This window comes from Channa argus, chromosome 1, assembly GCF_033026475.1.
Source record: "Channa argus isolate prfri chromosome 1, Channa argus male v1.0, whole genome shotgun sequence".
Classification (NCBI taxonomy): domain Eukaryota; kingdom Metazoa; phylum Chordata; class Actinopteri; order Anabantiformes; family Channidae; genus Channa; species Channa argus.
In genome coordinates, this window is record NC_090197.1 from 25,153,230 (window position 1) to 25,178,584 (window position 25,355).

General features: G+C 38.5%; 1 protein-coding gene across 1 annotated transcript in view; it reads left to right on the top strand.

Annotated features, from left to right (window-relative positions):
* The first annotated feature begins 8,177 nt into the window (after positions 1-8,177).
* Positions 8,178-25,355, top strand: part of LOC137129761 (retinoic acid receptor beta-like) — a 179,720-nt gene continuing 162,542 nt past the window's right edge. Inside the window, exon 1 of the mRNA XM_067509012.1 lies at positions 8,178-8,470. The gene's annotated coding sequence lies outside the window, so the exon portion shown is untranslated. The remainder of the gene's footprint in view (positions 8,471-25,355) is intronic.

The following is a 25,355-nucleotide window of genomic DNA, read 5'->3' on the forward strand; positions in this document are numbered from 1 at the left end:
GGTTTGACTCCCAAAAGTTGCATATTGAGGCTTATTGATCCTCTGAAGAGAAACACATTTTTGATTGGATCTGTATGAATTTTACTGCAATACATTTTATAGTGTGTCTGAAAGCAGCTGTTGAGGGTAAAAAGTGACTGACCTAGAAAACATTTGTACTGAACAAGAAGGCAATTTACCAGTGGTGTAGTGTGATTATGTGCATCTACTTAGGTCCTGTTGTTTCATACAATTTTGAGATACCTACATTTTCTTTTAATGCTCTTTTAATAATATATATGCTGTATGCTTTTACTATTGACATTGCCAGGGACGTGACTACATTTTAGAGGTGAACAGACCACACCAGCATTTTCCTCAATATGTATTAATTTATTAAAACCATTCTTGAGTATCAACCATCTTATTCCTGAATGTCCATAGAGCAAAACCATGTGTTCTAAGGAGCCATACTGTTAACTGTCCTCAAAGAGATATGTACAGTACAGTATGCTGTTCCCTCTGCAACTTGGAACTTGGAACACACAGGTTGTCAGTCTATCACAGGTTATTATCATCTGAAATATTTATGTGAAGAGAGAATTGAGCACAAAACCTCAGCTGAAGAATCTCATAATGTAATACCTGCCCATATTAAAACTGCGGTAAAACCATTTAACGTAATAGCCTGCTATTAATGTAATAAAAATAGTAAGCTATCATATTAAGTTTTGTGACAAATCTAATTATTAAACCAGACTCTCTCAAAATTCATTTTGGAAAAAGGTCAAAGCCAGAAGTACTGTATAAATAAGACTTTGGCAAATCAATCAGGTAAACTCACAAACACACTCAACAAAAGCCAATGCAAACACTTTTGAACAGTTTTTTTTATTAAACAACAACTGTCAGATTAATAAATCACCTTTTATATAACCCAAATGCCAAAAAAGTTGGGACGATGTGTAAAACATAAATAAAAAAACTAAATGCTATGATTTACAAATCTCATCAACCCATATTTTATTCACAATAGAACATAAACAACATATCAGATGTTGAAACTGAGACATTTTACCATTTCATCGAAAATATTACCTCATGTTGAATTTGATGGCAACACATCTCAAAACAGTTGGAACAGGGTGATGTTTACCATTGTGTAACATCCCCTCTCCTTTTAACAACTGTCTGTAAACATCTAGGAAGTTAGGAGACCAGTGGCTGGAGTTTTCTTTTCTGATGCAGGATTCTAGCTGCTCAACAGACCTGGGCTTTTGTTGCTGGATTTCTTGTTTTCCATTGGTGAAAGGTCTGAACTGCAGGAAGGCCAGTTCAGCACCCTGACTCTTCTCCTGGGAAGCCATGCTGTTGTGATGGATGCAGCATGTGGTTTAACATTGTCTTGCTGAAATATGCAACACCTTTCCATATAAGAGATGTTGTCTGCATGGAAGCATAAAACCTCTATGTACTTTTCAGCATTGATGGAGCCTTTCCAGATGTGTACGCTGCCCACACCATAGACACTAACGCACCCCCATATGATCAGAGATGCAGGCTTTTGAACTGATGACAAGCTGGATGGTCCCTCTCCTTTTTAGTTTGCAGGACACAATGTACGTGGTTTCCAAAAACAATTTTAAATTTTAATTCATCTGACCACAGAACATTTTTACATTTAGCCTCAGACCATTTTAAATGAGTTTTGGCCCAAAGAACACGGTGGCATACAGTTTTTAGAGGGGCCAAGAGTATAATTTTTGCCAGTAAACGTCCTTTATAAATACCACCTCAAAGCAGTGTGCCTCAGCATAAACCAGGTCCACATCATGTGGCTTGCCTGTCCACAAAGACGTTACATTACTAATGACAGACCAATGTTATCACCAGAAACAAAGTCCCACTGATCTGGCAGTCCGTTTCTTTCTCCATATTTAGTCTAAGGGCAAATGAATAACATATGTAGACTTCCGCCTGAAATGGGATGGATAATAATGAAGTCATAATTTCTCACCTTTTAGGTTCGAACTGTCAGAAAGGTGATAATTCTACTCTGTGTTTATTATTAGTGGGTGGTGAAGTTGGACTGGAATGATTTATATTAAGAGTTTTGTCTAATGTTTAGTTTAACTTTAGCTAAAATGTAACAAAAAGGTCACCAAACCTTTGGTATTGTGAATGGCAGGGGTAAAGTCAAACTGTTCTAAAGGAAAGAATTCCATTTCTGTTCAGCCAATGCCTAAGATTAACTTGCCAATAGAAGTAAATAACAAAGCCTAGAAAAGGTATAAAACGTTTCTACTTTGTATTGATATCTTCTTACCCGTCTGTATGGCAGGAATCATCTTTAAGATACACAATAGTATTACTAGCTTAAGTGTAAATCTAAATAATGTGTGGATCTCCTCTTCCAGAGTTACTGGTTTGAGAAATATTTCTGACAACCTGTGGTGCAAAAGGAAATGACACACAGCACCAACAATGGGTTAAATAGAAAATTTTTGCATTAACCTCATTGTGGCATGATTATATTTGTATACTTGTTAATTGTTATTATTATTAATTGATACAGTATTAATTTATCAATGACATAAATTGTAGCTATAAAAGCTCCTTGTAAAATATAAAATTTAGGAACTAAATGGCAGTTTTACAGTCATTAATCTTCAATGACTGTTTTTCCAACCATTTTTTGAATAGCAAGAACGTACCTAAAACACAAGCTAAACACCACACAACGAAACACAAAACCTAATATCAACAAAGATTACGCATATTTTTGTTAGAATTAATTTTTTGCCAGGATTCTTTTATTCTATTTATGGGTTTTTGAAAATCTGTATTTCTTTTCACATTATTAATCAAAAGATTGCTTCTAAACTTGAGATGTAATACAAAATTATCAGCTCATTATCTTTATTAAATTATGATCAAGTTATTCCATTATTGTCTTTTATTAGTTTTTTATTATTTGATGAGTTATTGCAGATGCGACACTATCATCACATGACCTCACATCATATTGTAGCCAATTTCCAAAAGTCTGTACCTTAAAAAAGAATATTGATGGAATCCTGTGAGTATGTGTGGTGTGTGGTGAGGGAAAAAAACTAGAGGAATTTAACAGGAAGAAAAAGATAAGCTGTCAGTGACAGGTCAGAAAGGCTAAACGCAATGGGGAGACGCTGGGGGTCCTCATGCATGGACATTAATTAGCAGCACATTTGTCGCTGTGCATTCGTGATTAGAAGAGCACAGCACTGAGAGAAGAAACATTTATCCTTTCAACTCCTGGGTTGCACTAAAGTTCTCCTCTCCACCTCCACACCAGCATAAGTCAGATGGACAAATGACAGCAACCAGATCTGTGTAAACCAGGAAAAAGAACTACACAAAAACATTCCTTACAGTACGTGATGAACGAAGCCTGAGTTCACCAATAACCTGCAAAAAGAATTTCTGTGCAGATCCAAAAACAATTAGGTTTTAGAGGGACTGGAACAAGGTCATTGTGAGAAATTGTGTTATAACTTTGTGTGCTTTAGAGTATGTTTCTAAAAAACAAACATAGAAAGGGAAAGTGGTCAAAGGGAGATGTTCATCATATACCAGTGATGTCATAAAAAGTATAGTGGTGTCTATAGACATTAAGAGTTTGTGTTCGTTTTCCATCATTTTTGCAAAGAATCATGCTCCAGGACCACCACTATTTGACGTCCTGGAAACAACTGCGCCCAGTATTGACACTGCAGGTGCACTTTGTCATCAGTATTGGATGCTCCAGGAGCATTAACTTAGGACGCCAAAGGAACAACTTTATTTACACAAAACAACAAGATTAGGGTCCCCCCAGCCACATCCTCCTCCCTGTGGGACCTTTTCTCTTGTTTTTTTACATCATCGATTTTGGCATTCGATACTGATGCTCCAGGGTTTCTAAGTGACCACACTGAAAGTTCTAAACGTCAATCACTTATGCGAAGGGGTACCTTAAAAGTCAGGATTTAACGTGGAAAGGAATTCGCAAAGCTGCGCTTTTAAATGTCTTGAGAATGAGAAGGGGCTTGTGTAGACAAACTGTTGAAAAACTATTCCAGGTGTAATATGTTACCAACATTAAATCTACAATATGCAACTTAAGCGACCACTAGCATGTAGCTTTAAATGAGTCCACGTTCCTCTAACCAGGCCTTCCACTCATTGCTCTGCTACACTCTGCTATGCTTTGACAGTGTATAAGGTAGGCATCATTGTAAATTTATAATAAATTAGAATGCTCCAAAACTTTCTTATAAAGTGGAAATAACCACATTAATTAACTAACTAACCCTATATTGATTGCATCACCTGGAGCACCTACTGTGGATGTTACCATGCCACCAAATTATGTTTTCCTGCGGAACGCAATTTCAATCACATTACATTTCCTGTGAACACAAAGAAAATATGTTGACGTGTAACATTAATGGCGAGTTGCAAATACGTTGATACTGAACATATCAATCAATCTTGCAGTAAAATATCCTGTTTAGTTTTCTGCCATAATATGGGATCCTGCAGTACAATTTCCAGTTTGTGTGATAACAGCGTTATTAAAGCATTTCATGGTTGTGATTAGGCAGGTAAGGGAGCTGGTTAGGGTCAGAAGAAGTTTTACACAAAACGTGTTTTATCGCTTTTAAACACCCACAATCCACAATCTTTCTCTAACCCTAATGCCACAGTTTATTTTTTTTTTGCTTGAACCTGACTAGACACAGCACTCAGGAACTGAATTCAGGTCTTTAGCATTTCTGTTCTTTTGACAGTTGCTTTTGCAGTTTTGTTGTATAGGATCATAATTTTTAGGAGACAGGATTGCCTACTGGGCACACCTAAAAGGTCACAAAATAGAAACAAAATGTACAAATACACAACATAACTACAGCCACACATCAAATTACCTACTAACACATAAAGCAACACAAAACAGCAAATGTGAAATTACCCCAAAGAAACTCAAAATGACCAAAAAGAAACAGTGGGGGTCCATCCACTGTCTCCCCCATTTTTCTCATTATATATCATTCCTGCTCCAGATGCCAGTAGGCTCAGTTGGTTATATCATGCATTGTTATGTACTGCTATGTTATTTTGTTAATATGCTAAAAATACACACGTATAAGTTTATGTACAAAAAGGAGAAGGTTGGGAAATTTGGTGGAGGATGTGAAGAATCTCCAGCATTTAGCTCCAGCTGAAATAATACAAGTGTACAAAGTTGTCTCAAAGCAGAGAGTGCTACATTAAAGAATCTAGTGTTGAAAACACATTCTAAACCTTACTACGTATATTCAAATGTCTTATTTTAAGCTTTGAAAATCTCTACTGTTGATCTACTTAACTAAACTAAAAACTAATTCATAGAAGAAGAAGAGTTGTCCAAACTGTATGTGAACACCTCACCACTATATTCATTTATACATGTCTACTTTGGATAAAACAAAAGTGCAAAACACTGATGCAATTTCAAATAAGTTTTTCTCCTTTCACACTGCACCAGCAATCGTTATCTAACACATGGGGTCAAGAGTAAATTTTCCTAAAAGTACACAGAGCTTCGATCTGTTGATGTGAGTCAACTCATCTGCATTTTCCTGCTCATGTCTGCTGCTGGTGATACCCAGCAGTGTGTGTTAACAGAGCGAGTGGGTGTGGGAGACTAATTGAGTGTCAAGACTGTCTGAATAAAGCCACTGTGGTAATCGTCTGGCTCAGCAGCAAAATGGGAGCGATAAGCAGCGCTGAGTTGATACGGTGTCAAAAAGAGGAGTTTCCCACCTCTCCACTGCCATCGCTCCTTCCTTTCTCTGGCTGTCTACAGAGGGGAGCGCCGATAATATCTTCAGGAAGAGGAATGCACACTCAGGCCTTCGTGCTGATAACAACATCATCTTTTGCCACTGAATCGGTTGCAGATGGAGCGCTGCGGAGTACATTAAGAAATCAATTGCAAACAATACAATATGTGAGGTGCTCCAGTACAGCTGGAGGAACAATGTGAGGCTCACTGCAGTCCAAGGAGGACATCTATATACTCTATATTTATATAGGAGCTATTTATATGGTTGTTTACATTTACAGTAAATGGTTATTTAAATTTGTACAATAGCAGCAGCTTAATAAAAGTTTGTTTGTAAGGATTCGTGTAAAGAAATTAAAGGGCTGGTACTGTTTCCCTGCTTGACTCATTTTTATAAACACTTAAACATCTCTATCACTTTTTATTCACCCAAAGTTTTACTGTAAATCCACTGTTACAGACAGCTTTCAGTGTGTTTTCTATCAGCCTGCATTACTCATTAGCTCCTACTCTGATTGGCTTAAGGTGTTGTCCCCAGCCAATGGGAACATGACCTGGATATCCTGTTACGCTGTGGCAGCAGCCACTGGGGATGTAAATAGAGTAATTATGTAGTAATTATGTAGTGATCTGTAAAAGTGGATTTTTATCCTGACTGTTAAGGGGAAGAACCTGCTGTTGCATTTTGGAGTCTTCCAGAAGATGTTTCAGAACAGCAAGATAATGTCTAAGTTTTCTAAAAAAAAACAAATTTTCAAATGTAGCTTAAGGCAGCAACGTTAGCTTTAGCACAGATACAATACATTCCATCAGTAAGTAGTTTTCATAGCTGTGCTTGTTTATTCAATTAAACTTTATTAGGTAGTGTTTAATATACACTTCCAGCTGCAATGCATAATCCACAGAAGTTATGTGTACTCCATACACCCTCAGCTTTGTTCTGGGGAGGTGGGTGGGCTTATCCTCATATATTATGTCATATATTTTTTCCATCATACCATCTCTTTAAGTGATTAAATTAAAGCCACATTTATCTCAATGCACCAGATGTGTAATGTAAAAAGTCTTACTTTAAGTGATAAAATCACAGCAGTACACTTCTCTACACCTATATGTGCTCATTCTTTTTGGACAGAAAACACTGATTCCATAATGTTAAAAAGCTACTGTACCCAAACAGATACAGTGGGCTGGTTTACATCAAGCTGAGTACGCATGGAGATTTTAGCAGCTAAAGAAACAGGTGTTTTCTTAGGAGAGTATATAGTATATTTATATGTATCAGTCCAAAAAATATATATATTTTGACAGGTATAGTGTCCTGTCAGGGCAGGTGTAAGCTGGGCTAGATATACATTAAACATTACATTGTAAAATATTGTAGCTCAGCCATATGACCACAGGAACTTGGGTAAAGAGAAGGATTCAAATCTGAACCTAAGACCACAATGACATTGGAGTTTTTGTCATCTGGTTGTCATATTGATGAAAAGGATTCATCAGTTCTGTTAAATTGTAAATTGAAATCACCATTGAGACAATAATACACTGATAAATAAACACTGAATCTTCTCTCCCCACATTCGGTTGGACAATTTTAAGTGATCATGATTTATGGATAACTAAATATGTCACCCAGTGGAGTGGTGTGTCTGGCTGATGTGCTTTAATAGCTTTGGGATGACAGTGGAGGTTGATGCCATTAACAAACATCAAGCTAATCCAGGCTGCAGGCTGACAAGTCAACCAAACATGAAGAGTCAATGCGGGTTTTAGCTTTAGAATTAAGAAAATTACTAGTTAATGATTAGTGTGAAAAGTACCAAGCGTTATCTCACCTAAATTAGTTCTCTTGGCCATTGTTGTATTACTAAGCCATTTACTGGTTAAAAACTAGAGAAATCTAATATGAATTTCATTCATCTCAGCTCCTTTATAAAAAGAAAGCAGCTTTTCATACCATTCAATCTGCAATGTGTCTGAAAGTCTGAATAACCATGCACATTAAAAAAAAATAAATGTTTTCTTTTTTACATTTATGATAAATAAGCAAAAAAGAACTTCAGTTTTAACTTTAACTTCCGTTATTTTATATTTCAGAATCCAATGGGAATAATAATGAATAAGAAGTTTCATCATGATCCACTCTACAATTCCTTCACTAGTCATAAAATACTTAAATATTAAATATTGTAAGTTGGCAACAATTGATTGAAATTGTGTTGCCTGTTGGTCTAATTTTCCATAGCCAGTCAGAAGTGCTTGGACCTCTCCACCCCAGACTGAAAGAACTCCTCGGCAAAGACAAACTGCGTCGCGTGCTACGGCGCCACCTTAAAGCTGGTGTCATGTGGTTAACAGTGTCAGTCTAACGAGCGCTCCCTCACGCTGGGTTAGACCCCGTGTTGCCATGTTGCGGCAGCGCGCCCGGTAGAAATAATAAAGCGCTCCGTGTGTGAGCAGCGGCTGCGCGCTGGCGGGTCGCCTACTCTGTTCCAGGAGGACTTCACCTCAGCTCCCCGAGAGGAAGTAACCGGCGCCTCATCTGTCTGCTCGGCTGCATTCAGGCAAAGGTTAAACTGCTAAGGGCGAGGAGCGTCACTACGTATTGGACATAAAGATGCCAAGAGCTGCTGCGGGATGCGGGTAAGTTGAGTGTGACCGAATTCATTTTCGCCTCTTGCAGTGAATGACAAAACATCTTTGATGTGTGTGTGAAATGAAAAGTACCAAGAAAAGTTATGTAACGTGAACATGTGCATCAGCGCTGCGGCGCGGAGCCGAGTCTCGGCCGGAGAAGTGGGTCAGGGACTGACGCGTGGCTGCTTACATCCAGGCTTGTTTTGGCGCGTTTGGAAGTGGCGCTGCTCAGGACCCCGGACCCACAAACACGCAGCCAACTTCATTCCCAGCCTCCTGAAGCTTTTCCTGTTTTATATGGCAATGATGATTTTGGCTTTGGGTCATCAGGAGGGAATGTGATGCGTTGGCGGAGACAGTTTGGATGATGCTAATGATGATGATGATGATGATAGTGATTGTGATGGCACTTACCTGTTGCAGCCCATCAACATAAAAATGTTCAGTCGGGAAGCACAAGGTTGCATTTGGAACATTATCTATTTATGCACTTGTCATAAAGATGCACAGTGCAAACATCACTCAGCATGCACATTTCTAATGATGCAGACACAGTAGTGCTGGGTAATGCATTTATTCATGCAGCAGCAGCAGAGGAAACACTGGCTTAATAGGAGTAGATGTTAATGAGAGGTAAAACTTGTAATAATGTCCACACACACTCAGACAGAGAAGGTGATTAAAAAAACAAGACATTATTGTTTAAGCTCTAATTCTGCCCCCTCCTCCTCCTGCAGCCAGGGTATGAGGGCTTCACTGGAGCCTCTAAGTACCTACGAGTCAGCGAGAGGCTCCTCTCCTCCTGCAGGCTTTGGCAGCGTATCTCCTTTTTGAAAGCTCATTTCCCATGCTTTTCATGCCTGCAGTTAAAACCCTTTGATGTTTCCTCGCGCTCAACCCTGTGCATTGAAACCACTCTCCAGTATGTTAATGTTCTCTGATTGACTTATGAGTCTTTTAATTAACCCACTTGTATGCGCGTCGCAGCACTGTCCTCTGTGAAATACCATCAGGGGGAAACAGAGCCATGACAGAATGACACGCTGTCAATGGGAATTTCAAAGTCAATGGCAGTTTGGGCTGAAATGATAGTTGGTTTGATACTGTCTGCAACTTATTTCTGTGAGAAATTCCCCCCTTCGATGAAAAAAAAGTTGGGCTTTATCCACTGGTGGATCTGGTGATTAAGACTTCAGCTACACTATGCAATATTAATGACTTTAGAAGATATCAAAGGATGAACCTCAGAGATGCAATAGCCTGAAGTAAGCCTACATTAATAATGTGCTTAATTCCATTAGCGATTCGAGTGTTTCTTCGTCGCTTTCATGTTGAGCCTTGTGCCCGAATCAAAGCTTGTGAATTATTCCATACATTTGAATATCTCAGGATGTACATTACTATAAGGACCTTCTTTTCTTCCCTGTCGAAGTTTTTTCTGTCTCGTTAAAGCCTGTTATCCACCAATGTGTGCACAAGAAAGATTTGTCATCATAAAAGTGTGATTTTAATCATGGATTACACAACCTTGCACCACTGCTTCCTGCACACTGCACACATATAGATATATATATCTATATATCTATATATGTACAGAATAAAGGTACATGTGAAATGTGATTACTCATGTGATTACCACTATCAGTCAGTAGGTGGCAAAATGCTCTCAGGGATAACGAGGGATCTATCACGACACTGTAACATTCTGAAGGGCAGCTTGCCTCTCTGTCTCATCCTATTTAAGTCTTCTGAGGATGAAACTCAGGCCTCTTTAAAACAGATTTATCCTTATTACAGTCCGAAAATGTTCTCCACTGCACTGTCAGAGAGTACAAGCTTCAAATGACTCAAGTGCATTTTAGGAATCACTTGTTGAATTCTAAATGGTGTAGTGTGCAATATGAAGAGAACAAGGGTTACGCTGATTCTGTATTCTGATGGTCCTTTTTTGATTTTGTGATTGTATTTCTTTTGATAAACTATACATTTGTCAGAACACTCTTTTCTCAGGGTCCGCTTTCTTACAGTAAAAAAGAGATCAATTTTGAAGCTATGATAAAGAAAACTGAACTGTTTAGGCAGAAATCCGATCATAGTATCAGGTACGAGGGAGAGAGGGGGGTTGTCCACAGCAGCAGGGGACAAGGACAGGGAGACCGGTCAGAATACAAGAAGCATAAAATACAGAGAACTTCCTCAAGAAAACCTGCTATAGAGTGCATGAGAGCTGAGACTGTCGTGAGAGTTGTGACCACCTTTCAGAACAAAAACCACCCATTTCAGTTACAACAGTTATGTAGCACCACGCTGGAGTTGTCTTCAGGACAATTCTCTGATTGCCTTTGAGCCCAACCCCCCAAAATCCACCAGAACATTTATAAAGAGACCAGAAGATGAAAGTACACAGACACTTCCCATTCATTCTGATAGAGCCTGAGAAGATCTGTCTCTGTCTGAAGATTGTGATAAATTGCCTTAACCCAATGTAAGAAGTCTGTAGAGACTTAATCAGGAAGACTTGAAGCTGCAGGTTTCACTTCACTTTTGCATAATTAAGTGTAATTGATGGACAACAGTTGAATTTCATTTAAAATAAATATACTAGACAATAAAAAGTGGGCTGCTGTAGGTCAGGTGTGGCTGCCTATCGACCATACAGTAGGCGCTTTGTGTTCCAACTCAACTGAACCTCCAAACTGCCCATTCCCAGCTGTGCAGTGTATATCTGAATGCCGCTCCTAACCCAGGTGACTGGGGAGGGTTGCATCAGGAATGGCATCCAGTGTAAGGATGTGCCAAATCAAAGTGTGGACCAGTGATCTGCTGTTGCAACCATGGGCTTACAGATTAGGTAATTAAAAAATCTCTGTGCACAATGGACAAGGCCAAAGGTCAGAACTGGATACCCATGATCTTTGGGGCCTCAGGCAGCACTGCATTAAAACAGGCAGGATTCTCTACTGGAAATCAGGAACTCAGGAGCTCAAGAACACTTCCAGAAATCACTGTCTGTGAACACAGTGAAATCGTCAAATGTAAGTTAAAGCTTTGTCGTGCAAAGAAGAAGCCATATGTGAACACTATCCAGAAATGCCACGTGTTCTCTGGGCCAAAGCTCATTTAAAATGCTCTGAGATTCTGTGGTCAGATGAATGAAAATTTGAAATTCTTTTTAGAAACCATGGATGGCGTGTACTGCGGACTAAAGAGGAGAGGGAACATCCTGCTTGTTATCAGCAGACAGTTCAAAAGGCTGCATCTCTGATGGTATGGGGGTGCATTATTGCCTATGGCGTGGGCACATCTGGAAAGGCACCATCAATGTTGAAAAGTACATAGAGGTTTTAGAGCAACATATGCTCCCATCCAGATGTCGTCTTTATCAGGGGAAGCCTTGCATATTTCAGCAAGACAACACTAAACCACATGCTGCATCCATCACAACAGCATGGCTTCAAAGGAGAAGAGTCCGGATGCTGAACTGACCTTCCTGCAGTTTAGACCTTTCACCATGAGAAAACAATTGGTGCACCATAAAAAAAAAAAAAATCTGGCAACTACAGCCCAGGAATGATGAGCAGCTAGAATCCTGCATCAGACAAGAATGGGACAACATTCCTCTCCTAAAACTCCAGCAACTGGTCTCATCACTTCCCAGATGTTTACAGACAGTTGTTAAAAGAAGTGGGGATGCTACACAATGGTAGCATCCCTCAGTTTCAACATCTGCTATGTTGTTTATGTTCTATTCTTAATAAAATATGTGATGATGAGATTTGCCGATCATTTGCAGATCATTTGGTTTTTATTAAGAACCGTTAACAAATTGTCCCAACTTCTGTAGAATTGGGGTTGTATAATGACTCACCTATCATATACTAATTTTATAATAAAAACTGAATATGACATACCTGGTGTATGTGACTGACTTATAAGTTCCTTTCTAAAAAGCTTTTATTATTGTAATTGTAATAATTTCACTATTACTACAGAAACCCAGTTGAAGGTGTGCTGTGGATGTTATGTTGTAAACACTTCAGATAGTCCAACATATTAGGACTGGTTGGTGTGAGTTTGTGCGGAGTGCAGCGAGTCATCTTTTTGTTTTTCTAACAATGGATATACTTTAAATCAGTCCAACACAGCACCCAACAGATAATTTTTGGCTGGCTGGAAGGAAAGACTTGCAGTGCGCACAGATGATACCTCTAATGGTCACATTGTATTTCTGTGGTTGACAAAAAGGAACAGCAAATTCATTTCTAAAAAGTGTCTCGGATACAATAACATCTGAATAACAGATTAAGGTTGTTATTATTATTATTATTATTATGATGATGATGTGAAGCTAACTGTATGTGAGGATGTGAAAGCTCCAGCCTCCACTCACTGCTCAATAAATACACCAGAGTACAGTATTTAAAACTTAGCATCTCAGGATGAGGTTTCAGCCAAATAATATGCAATCAGAAACAGACTGACTGTAATTACTTGATCACGATTGTAGGTTATTATTTAGAGTTGTACAGAAAAATGATGTGGAGATAGTTCTTCTCTCTACATACCAGGATAGACACGTTGGTCATGTCTGCGCCTTGTTATTGGAGAATGGACCCCCCCCAAATCTGTCAGCAGAAGCATGTTAGTTATGAACAGTTTGCCCAACAGTGGACTTGACTATTGCTTGGTTTTTTTCGGCTTAAGCAGGGATCCAAGCATTGTTCTAAAGTTGTAGTAGTTGAAGTTACAAATGCTAAATGGCTAATCTGGAAAAAAGTTCCAACTAAGATGGGTTTAGCCCTGGCAGTGCTATGTGTAGGAAGAGGTCAGTGACCTCCTAAGGTCATGATGATCACAGTTTTCAGTAAACGCTTTGGGACTTGCTAAGTAATGGAACTCCTACAGTCATCAGGATTTAGACACTTGTAAAGGCTACTGACAGGGCAAAGTGGTGGTTTTAGCTTGTAGCTTAATATATTAAATATGATGATATTAACATGCTGTAGAGTGGATGTTGTCTTTGTGTGACATGTTATTGTGCCAGCATTTGGTAATTAACACAAGGCACAAAGTACAGTTGAGACTGATTGGAATAATTTTTACAAATATATAGTTGTAAAGCAAAGTATTAAACAAATAAGATTTACGAATGAAATGTACAGAAATTCACCATACTGCAATTCTTAAATATCTATATCAGATTTATTAGTAATTTATGAAGGAGTTATCCGATTACCCCTGAACTTTAAACCTCATGATTTGGCTAAAAGGAACATCAGACGATAATCAGAATAGACCATCTGGAATTTAACCATAAGTCCCTATAAAATCTTATTACAGTACATCTTAGTTAATTTGGACTATGAATGGATTACTAACCAGGCCTACTGGGCCCAGGTCCCAGGGCCTAGGAAGTCAGGGGGCCCTGAAAGTAACAGAACTCAGAAGATACAAAGTGATTACAAAAAGACAAATGAACAACCCAGACTAGACACAAAATGACTACATAAGTAAAAAAATACACACACAATTTTCTAAAAGAGACATATAAAAGCAAAGAGACAAAAAATGAGCACAGACACAGAAAGAATGACTAGGGAGACAAACAAACAGAAAGATGAACAACAATGCGATGGCTGGGTGGGGTCCCCTTTACGTATTAGCGCACTGGGCACTGTTTTTCTCAAGTGGTTGTCCAGTCGGTGGTCATTGCCCCCCTTCGGTCCAAGAATACTAGAATTTGTCTTCTCTTTAATTTATCTAATCGCTCTTAGTCATCTATCAAAAATTGCCATTATTTTCATTCTTTTGGCCATAATCAATTTGGATCCTTTGTGGAAAACACTAAACTCTATAAAAGTAAAATCTACAAAATTTTGCAAGGCACAATGGGTAGAACCTACCCGTAACTACAGATATGTCCTATATCAAGAGCCCTTAAAAGGAAAGACTAAGATTGCATTTGATATTTTGGCCAGTGAAGCACTTCAGGCTTCAGGGTTGAATTTGCATTTTGTTCAAAATGTTCACGATCTTTAATTAAAGCAGTGATGACGACTGAGGCTAAAAACATTCTGGAACAGTAAGGACTATGACACACAGGTATGCCTTTAAAAATGAAGGGTTCATTTGTTATAGAGTTTTGTAAGAACTTTGGAAATGTCACAGCTAGACCCATATTGAACTGTTTCAATATCCTATTCAACTTTCCATTTCTAATTCTGGTTTTCTATTCTCTGATTCTTTGTTTGTCCTTGTTCCTTAATATCAGTAAAAAAAAACCATACTGTATCATTCAGATCCTCTAATGTTTTTTTGATAATTCCCAACTAAACCACTACTATATGGTTTTATTTATTTTCCTTTGAGTTAGGTTACTTCTTACTTTCATATGCTCCCCTGTACATACCCACCAAGAAAGAGCAAATAACCATTCTCAGAAAAGAGAGATGTTCACAAGTCACTTTTTGCAACTCAACGTCAATTCTCAATTCTCCTGTGTTGTTATGATCGTCCTCTATTGTAGTTGGCTGAGGTGGAGCTTCCTATTTTTGTCGAACAGTAGCTAATAATTATTTTCATTAATGATCAATCTGCTATTTTCTCTATTTTTGCTATTTTCAAGACACATATGTCTGCACAAGGTGATGGTGTTCTTGAAAATGAATAAACAGCTGCTTTCCCCCACCAAACTGGATATGCGTCCCCAAGAACAACCTCTGATTTGTTTTTGTAATATTCAAAGTTATGCTACTGATTTTAATTTCTCTTTCTTAGAACCAATCCCAGATTGCAAGTCCAAGTCAAGTCTCAAGTCATTTGAGGATGAGTCTTAAGTTAAGTCTCATAAGTGCGATCAAGTCCAAGTAAAGTCTCCATTTCTGACTCATAGCACTTGATTAAGGTTTGGAAAAATTGGGGTCTGGTTCAGTATAGAAAACCTAAGTCATGAAAAAACATTTTTTTCTTAACCTTAAGTGCTTTTTTGCCTAAACTTAACCACTGGGATTCTGGAGATGATCACATGTCTGTGTTGTGACAGTCCTGCATTTTGTGTATGCACCATCCAGGCCAAACCTCTTTGTTTTCATTTAAAAACATATCCGGGTGGTAGCATAATCTATGACTTTCCAGTGGATCAGGTGTGTTCCAAAACCTTCTCATCCCACAGCATCAGATAATGACCCTTCCCAAGTTGTCAAAGACTTTAATTACACATAAACTTTGTGAGGGTTAGGGAAAAAACTTCAGAGTGACATCACAGACCTACTTCTTTACTATAGTAACCACGTGTGTTATGTTGTGTGACACACCACCTACGTACAACACTTTTTCTCTTTATATACTACATCATTGTTTGAGGCATCAAATATTAAAGCACCAGGGCTTCCAATGTACTGAAAACCCTGTGAGATGATAACCAGCACAAACGAGTACCACAAGCGTCAGCATGTAAGGCAAAAGGACGGGACAAAGAGGCGCTTTTTGACACCTTGAGAACGGGCTGTGTGCTCAGTCAATCAGAAGCTGGAAGATTGTGTACCTTGATTGCAAACCACCGATCTGTGCAGTGCATTACGTTCCCTACAAAAACATAGTATTCCTATAAATGTAGTTGAACACCATTTTTAGGCAATAGGATTGACCATATGACACATTTTTTGCTGCTACAATAGAAACTCCCATGTTTCTGACCTTTTAGCCAACAAAAGGTGTTTACAGATCTCGATGAAATACTATACAACTAAACTTTAATTCGATATACAGGAGAAGTGATTCATTAAAATGCACTCAAACCTCAACTACATTCAAAGGAGATGTCCCCAGTAATCAGACACAGCTCATAAATACTTTGCCACACTGTAGACATCTGCATCATGCCTACAGCAGCACCTTCATGCAGAAGTACTGTACACCCAAGAATATAGTGCCCCAGTCTATCCAGCGCCTACCACTGGGAGATATAAGGCTTTGCTTACACAGCGCACTATTGTGCATTATAGTTTGCAAAGATGAAGCAAACCATGCAATGCCATCCATCCATGCACAGTAAATGCTCTTAGATGGAAATGGAGCTCTTAATAAGAATATCGTAAATAGCAGCTGTTCATTCCACTATCATATTATCTACTACAAGCAATAGCATAATTAAACACATATGGCGAGGGAAGGCAGTAAATGAGTAAGATGGACCATGTAATGTGGAGAGTCAGGGAGTGGAGGGGTGAGAAAAAGAGAAGACAAGATTATAGAGAAGCCTTTGATGCTGCGTCTGGCTATGGGAATCCTAGTGTGCCTTCAGGGGAAAGCTCCTCTCACACAACATCAATAATGAATGAAAGATATCTTGTTCAGTGGAAGACTGAACTTAACCAGCATACTGATTTGTTACCATGAACCTTATGTAAAAATTGCATCAGGGTGCTTTCTATGCTTCATTAGCCAGATAACGAGTTGTCACTGAGGACAATGGAAGAAGAATGGGTGGGGTGTCGAAACAGAAGGAAACTTTGTGCGTCTTACAAGATTCTATTGTTTAGAAAATGTTCCAGATCTAATGAGATGTTCATTTGTTTTCCATGGCACAGTGCACAAAACAAATGAGGTATCTTTATGTAAGCTTTCTTTATAGGCATGTGATACATTATTGTCAAATGGCTACACAGGCACAAATCTAAAACACACACACACGATGATGATTGATTCCTTTCAGAGTAGAAAAGTCACTATTTGCTTGTGAAATTTCAGATCACTAAAACATACAGAACAGAAAGAGTTTGCTAGCCTCAGTGGGATATATTCATCCATCCATTATCTGTTACTGCTTATGCTATTTAGGGTCGCAGGGGGGCTAGAGCCTATCCCAGCTGGGATAGGGAGAGACACCCTGGACCTGTACACCCTGGACTCCAGTCCATCTCAGGGCCAACACTGAGACATACACAGACAGACAACCATTCACAGTCACATTCACACATACGGGCAATTTAGACTCACTAATTAACCTAACATACATGTCTCTGGACTGTGGGAGGAAACCAGAGTACCTCAAGGAAATCCACACCAGCATGTAGGAGAACATGCAAACTCCACAAAAAAGGCTACAGCTGGCTTGGGATTTGAAATGGAGCAGTAACCACTTCACCACCGGGTTCCCCTTAGTGGAATAGTTAGTGAACTGGTTTAATGGAAAAAAACACAAATTAAATAGTAAATAAAATACAAAACATATGAACAACACCCACCCCACATCCCACACATGCAGATCTACTAATTCCTCCTGCCACTGTGAGCTAAAAACCTCAGTTGTAAGCTAGAAATTCATGAGCCTTTAAAAGAAATTAAACTTTTTAGTACAGACCATAATTGATGACCACCATGAACATTTGAACTCTTCAGTCAAATCATTGAGTGCAAATTAACTTTTTCAAAATCTTAAATGTTGATAATATGATTTGAAAATGATATCCTGGCCCAACTCTAAGAACTTATGTTATGTAAAAACACACAAAGCCTTTGTTTGTTTTTAGACTGAAAGCCAGACCCTTGCATCAGTCATCCCCTCACTTTTAGAGCCAAATTTTCTTCTTTGTCTGGAACAGCAGCAAAGACACGATAAACCAGGCACAGTACAGCACTGCACAGGCACAGTGTGCATCACCAAGCCACTACTTTGTACAGTTTTACCACCACACAGTTTGCCACAAGGGCTTATTGATTCTTTAAGCTATTTAACCTGCGGGAGGAACACAGTGATTTTAATGAATTAAGTGCATGTTCAATTTCCCTACAAAACTGTCCATGATACAGTCTGCTGTATCTAAGAGGGGATGCTGAGCAGACGATAATTCAGTGTGATGGTGATATTCAGTGTGGAAAGCGTTGACTCTTTCATGTGCCTCACTTCTTGGCTTATAACTATTTTAACAGGGAGGAGAACTGGGATTTCTCTGCAGCAGAAGTTATTTGAAGGGCATGTTACTCTGCTTTAAATACTGTTTTAATTTGCATTGCAAATGACTCTCATTCTCATCTGAATAATCCTCTTGGTTACCTAAAACTCTGGCATCATCGTGCTCTGTAATGTGCCTGTCACAGGCTTGCTGCTGTGGTAAACCACTCGTACTCTTTGTCAGTCCCTGTGCAGCCTGAGCTAAGAGGTCAAACAGTGTTTACACATACACACTGTTTGTTGAACACCTTCTCACTGTTTAGCACGGCTGTGCTTTCTCAGGTCAGGTCAGGTCACATATGCTCAATTCTGGACTCAAAGGACTTTTGGGAAGTGGATACTGTGTATCCTCTAGTATAATAGATCTGGCTCATTTTTGTAGCCCATTGTAGTCAACTTGTTAACCCATAGATCCACTGGGAACTCCTTGGTTCTGATCCTTCACTCTACTATATTTTCTGGACCAACAGAAACACTCAGTTTGAGACTGAGGTTGGCTTGATGGGTCAACAAAGTACAAGAGTTTCCCACAGGAGTTCAAGTCTGTTTTAAAACTGCTGCTATTATTGTTAATACAAATGTCAGGCATGTTGTGTAATAAAAGAGTATCAGCTAGAATGAGAGGAAAGGTGTTTAAGACAGTGGTGAGACCAGCCATATTGTACGGCTTAGAGACAGTGGCACTGAAGAAAAGACAGGAGGCAGACTTTGGTGCCCTTTTAAAAGATGGCAACTGCTATTTTAGTCCCTGGTTTCAAAAGGTAGCTGTTTCAACATGTGCCTGTTCAACAAACGCTCCTGTTGTATCAAAGGGTTGGGACAAAGGACTTATATCAGTATTAAGTTTGAAGGAGTTTTTGCTTGTCCACTTGTAGTTGTACAAAGAGAGATTAGTCTTTTAGAGAGAGGCAACCTCTCTCACAAACTAAATCTGAGCATCTTTTATCACACATAATTAATGCACATTAATTCAAACCAAATATTGTCTATACAATGGGTTTTCTCTATACATCTTTATAGTCTTTACTTTATGCCTTGAGATAAATTTGTTGTGAATTGGCACTATATAAATAAAGTTGAATTGAATTGCCTTTGCATGCAAACTCAAATAAATTAGTCAATGTATCGTTGTGCAGAGTTAGTGCATTTGACCAAAAAGTCTCTCCTCTGTAAAGTTTCTGTAAGGGAGTTTATCCAGCTCAGTGGTGAACTTTCTCTCACTGTTGATGCTTTCTCCACATGGAAGAGTACAGGTAGAGGTTCTGTTTCCACTGCTGCAAAGTTCCTGTCAAACTTTCTGAAATGTTGATTTATATTTGACATAATGGTTGAAAAGTGCATTGCAATAGTTCTAATGGTGGCTGTAACAAGCACAGAGACAACATTTTTTTTTCCTCTCTCTCCTTTTGCTCCTTTTTCAGCCTTAACTTCTCATCACTTTCTCTTCAGTTTATTACTTGCTAGAGTTTTTTTGTAGGCAATTAAAACATGTTGGAAAAAGGGTGTGTGGAAACACTCCCCACACAGAGACTCATATGCATATTAACATGCAGAAAGTACATGTATCAGTACGTCTATTTAACAACAGGTGGACATAATCATGCTACTGACACTTTGTTCTTCTTCTTATTTTCTGTCCTAATAATATACTCTAGTAAAAGTATTTGCTGCAATTTCTTTGTAAGTAAAAGTAATTAAGTACATGATTTGTATTTTACCTAAAAAGGTAAGTGTACTTGACTATTTTTTCTCTGTCCTTTTTTTTGGACCAGTGGTGCTTCATGTTTGGGGGCGGGGGCAATAGTTAATGTTAATAGACATAAATAACGGGTTGAAGCTGTTTGACTAAATAATCGGATGCATTTTTCAGTTTTATTTTTAACCTATTCATATCAAGTAAGAAGAATGGCAGCTCCAATTTGAAGTTTAGGAAGCCAAAGAATAAAATTTCTGCATATCAGCTCACTTTAAGTATGTCTAATATGTCAAATAAGTATTTTAAATAAGGCCATGGAAGGAGAAACTGACACTGCCTGTTAGTGTTAGATGTACTGGAATAAAAGTCAAAGTTATAATTAAATCTACTTAATTAAAGTACAGATACGTGAAAAATATACTTAAGTAGAGTAACAAAGTACTTGTACTTCATTACTTTCCACCACTGCACCTCAGTATATTAAAAAAACATGACTTAGCATCAACTTAGCCAGTACAACAACATCAACAACAACAAAAGAAAGAAACCACTGGGGCACTGAGCAATGCACACAGAATGGGTTGGTGTAGGTAAAAAACGGCTGATGACAAAGAAAAAACACTCGACATAAACTACGTGATTTTAGTGTTTTTGCAGATGCTGCTTGCGGCACAGTGAGCTGTACAGTATGCAGCATGCTTCAGTGGTTCCTGCTGGTGAGTGATGATTCACCTCTCACTGAACCTGCACAGTCGATGCCTGCCAGAGTGGCTGTTGGCAAATCCGCTGCCACAGTGTGCCAAGCGTTTGTACCCATTCACTGTGTCTGGCGAGGGGGGTGTCCCTGGCCTCTCGCCGCCCCTCCCCCTGCTCCTCTAAGACGACAATGATAAGAGGGGGAGATGGGAGGGGTGTGAAAATCCTCTTCAGATTGTCAGAGCTCAATATGTTCCTGAAATCTGTCCTCAATGAAGACGAGCACTGTATCCATGGTTGAATTATGAGTATATGGGCCCCTGGGCCACCACCCCCTCTATTAGGAGCCCCAGACTGAATCTCTTATTGGTGCTTTTGTGCCTGTTCTTTCAGCCATTTGGGGCCTGCTTTTGGTGGTTTAGTTATTGTTATTTATGCTTTTGTGTTTGGTGGTTTGCAATATTTTAAAGAGCCTATAGTGTTTGTGTATTTTTATTTTGTATCTTTCAACTTTTAAATTAGATATATGAAGACTTTGTATGGAAGGCCGTACTCCAGGGGCACCCTAGACCTCTCAGGTAGGCGCAGCAATCCTTTCATGTCTGTATCAGCAACCATCGCCCTGGTATTAGACAGTTCTTAGTGTTATTTATGCCCCATGTGCAAATCATTCCCTTGTTTATTTCTGTGTGTTCTGCACAAATTGTTGCCAGTTCAAAGCAAGGACATGACTCTGTGCTCCACCCTGTCCTCCTTGAGCATCTCCTTCCTTCTCGTCTTCCCTCTGTCTTCCTGTCAGCCACCAAACTAAACAACATTACTTGGTCTTAGTTTGACTTACCTCAGCACAGTGTTGTAACATTTTAAGTTAAACATTATAAACTATTTAAGTCAAAAATTAAAGTCATCTACTAATTAATTAAATACATAAATAAGTAAATAAAAAGAATTAGACCATTAAATCAATAATAAATCAACATATTAAGAAATCAAATAATTTAAATATATGCTACCCATGTAACATGGAGTCAGGTTGTGCTTAACCAAACGTAGTACAAAGTCTAAGAGAAAAACCCTTAACATATGAATAAAATGTCCATGCCTAGTACTTTGTTAAGGTCACAGAAAGACTATAGTAATAGTAGTAATCATCCACTTATAACAGTATGTTCCCTACAAAATCATATTTGCGTTTGCAATTTATAAAAATGTAATTTTTAGGAGACAGGGTTGAAGAGGAAGGTGAATTTTGCCAGCTACTGTTTCCCTGACCAAAGTTCAAAAAATCATCATCACACACATCTGTAAAGTGCACTGATTAACATTTTATTTCTTAAATCTGTGCTTTTTCTTTTAACAGGCTTAAACTTCTGTGGCCTAGTCCTTTTTACTTTGGACAGAGCCAGGCTACTGTAGCTGCTTCCCTTTTCTTTCAGCCAATATATTAAGCTGAACACAAAAACTGCTGTTGTCAGGAATGTTCAGGAATGTCATCAGGAATGTTTCCTGATGGGTAAGGCTAAGTGACAGGGATTGAGTTTTTGTATACCAGCAGGTTGATTAATATTTCAGCACTGAAATAATGTACATTTATATTCTATTCCACTTTGCATATTCTGCTTATTATATGTTGCTCATCATATGTGATTGCACTACCTAATAATTTCACATAAGCATTAGGCTTTTTATTGCCCACATCAAATTTAGTTTTATATTCAGTAGAGGGGGAAGCATGATCACTAACAGGGAAGTGGAATGTTAATTAGGCTTTGGCCATTTCACTTGCTGTAAATACACATTTTTGTCCCTGGGGGAAACATTCCTGACATTTCTGCTTATTTTTAGAATAAACTTAGGAAGGAGAGGACTTGACTGTCTACCTTTTGTCATGTCTGAGTATTATGAGCTCATTCTTGCTTTTTATGCACTGTTGGTTGTCCTGATAATGCAAAACTAGGGGGTTGTGCAGTATCTAAATAACAACATTTTTGGTAAACTCAAAAATGTTTATGGCAGGAATTCTATCTAAAGCAGGTCCTGCTAATCATATTCCCAATCAGCGTTCCTTTACCCAGATATACGAGTAAACGGAGCAAACATGAAACATCATGTAACACATATGGAAAAAATGAGCATTAGTGTTGCTCATGTTGATAATTACAGTTTAGTGAATTGGAATCCATTGTTGTCACATGGAATATATTGATCTGAGCATCTGATAAACTGATCGCTTTCCACAGCTCAGCTTCATTTACCCGCAGAGCTGTGTTGTGTTTAGTGGCTCAGGGCTTATTTAGGTTAATCTGCCTATCTGAACCTTTCACTAAGCCTCTTTCTGTTTTCAAGAATAAACCAGTTAACATAATATTCCCTGCGCCCCTGACAGAGCTGCTGTGACATCTAGTTAATAGGAGGCCGAAAATCAAAAGTGAAAACAACACAATGTTACATGACAGACATATGTTGTTAGTGTCTTGTTATAATGGCTAAATGTCACTTAATCTCATTTGTACGGATGATTAACATCAGCTTTTATTTATTTATCTAGTTAGAATAGGCAGTGGTTCAGCTAATCAGTGTGAGCTTTAACTGTCTGTTTCCTAAAAGTGACAATACTTACAACACACTGCAGAGACAAATACATAATTGTAACTGGATTAGATTTCTGTTGACTGACCATTAACATAAAAGCCCAGTTAATGCTGTTAATAATGCAGAACATATTAGTAAAATTGCTTACTAAACAATCTTTCAGTACAATATCAGTTTTTGTATCTACAGCATTTTAAAACTGTCTATTGTCGTGTTTAGACTCTTTGACTTGGTTACATTTAAATAAGATTTTATTCTGTCTAAACTGAGAAAATGTAATAAATGTCTTCCTATATTCAAAAATATATCTATGTAGACTATTTTCGAAATGAAATTTCACCATTACACATTTAATAATTAATTTTTATAATTAATTTTTATTTTATTTTTTTTCCGGCTTATTCTGTGAGTTCAGGGTCGCCACAGCGGATCATTGTCCGCATGTTGATTTGGAACAGTTTTTACGCCGGATGCCCTTCCTGACGCAACCCTCCCCAATTTCTACCGGGCTTGGACCAGCACTGCACAGCTGGGGAGGGGAATGGGCTGTTAGGGGTTCAGTGTCTTGCCCAGAGACACTTCGACATATAGCCAGGACTGGCGATCGAACCACTGACCCTGTGGTCCCTGGACGACTGCCTTTACCAACTGAGCCACAGCCACCCCCACATGTAATAATTACTTCACTTGTCAAAATATTTTTTTCAAGCTTCTAATTTCACATCTTCTCTTTTATCATGTGTAGTTGTGTGGGGAAGTGATATTAGACACTGTGTTTGGTTTCGACAAACACTTGTTGTGAATACATCTGAGTGATCTGACCATGATCCTGTCCACAGCTAGTTGACAGCTCGTGTTTTGTGTAAGCAGAGGCGCATTCAGTATCTGCAGCAAAGTTTAAGGCACAGAAAACAACAGAAACACAGAGATAAAAACTAACTGGGCTACTGATTCAGACCAGAGCAAATGAATTACAGATTTGAAAATGACCTGACACTCTGCTGCGGCGCAGCACAGACTCCCAGAAATAGTTTCTGTGGAAAGCAGAAGTTTCCCCTTATTTTAACCTGTACATGGCCTTAATACTCATTTTATGATCTCATATCTTATCTTATGAAGCTTAACCTGACCCCAGCTTTACCCTAACCTGCTGTATGTCGGGCTCCATGTTCGACTTGAATCAATGTTATCTGGCATTGTTGAGGTAAATTATGTTTGTTGTAGCCTTTTGTGAGTTTCCTCTCCTGTCACCTAAACAATGACCACAAAAACAATGACCACTTTTCCAGGTTGCTGTTGTTGTTTTTTTAGGTCCAAGAATAGAGACAGAGCTTCAAAATGACGTTCCCAATACATCAGAGGAAGGTTTGTGGAGCAGCAGAATGGAAGAATAATTATGAACATGTAGTGAAGTTTAGATGAAAGACCATAAAAGTTCTAAAGTAGATTTGCAGTAGTTATCATGGAGTGAAATATGTTTACTATGTCTGAATCTGTCAGAAGATTCAATCTAACATGATTGATAGACGATTCATGCATCAGATGTCTGAGTCGATGGGTCTGTATCTCTAAACAAGTGTAAGTGTATCTTTTTTAAATCATACAACACTTGTTACAAGGGAACACTAATGTTATGCAGTGGGTGAGTCTAATGATCTATGTGGAGGATCAAAACATGTCAATCTCAGAGGCAGAGACTGCAACAATCTAAAGTAGTGTATGTGATAGAAGGACAAACCAAAGCAGCAAACTTGAGTACAGTATCTACTTTATACTTTAAAATTACCTCAACCCCAGGAAAATCAAGCTATACACTAATTCTGGTTGTAGGCACAAGCAAACAAACCAGTGTTATTCGATATTGGATATATATGGGATCTCTGACATGTAAACACTATAGTGGGAGTATCTAAATACCTTTAACCACTCCTGTACTAATTTTACTAAGAAATGAA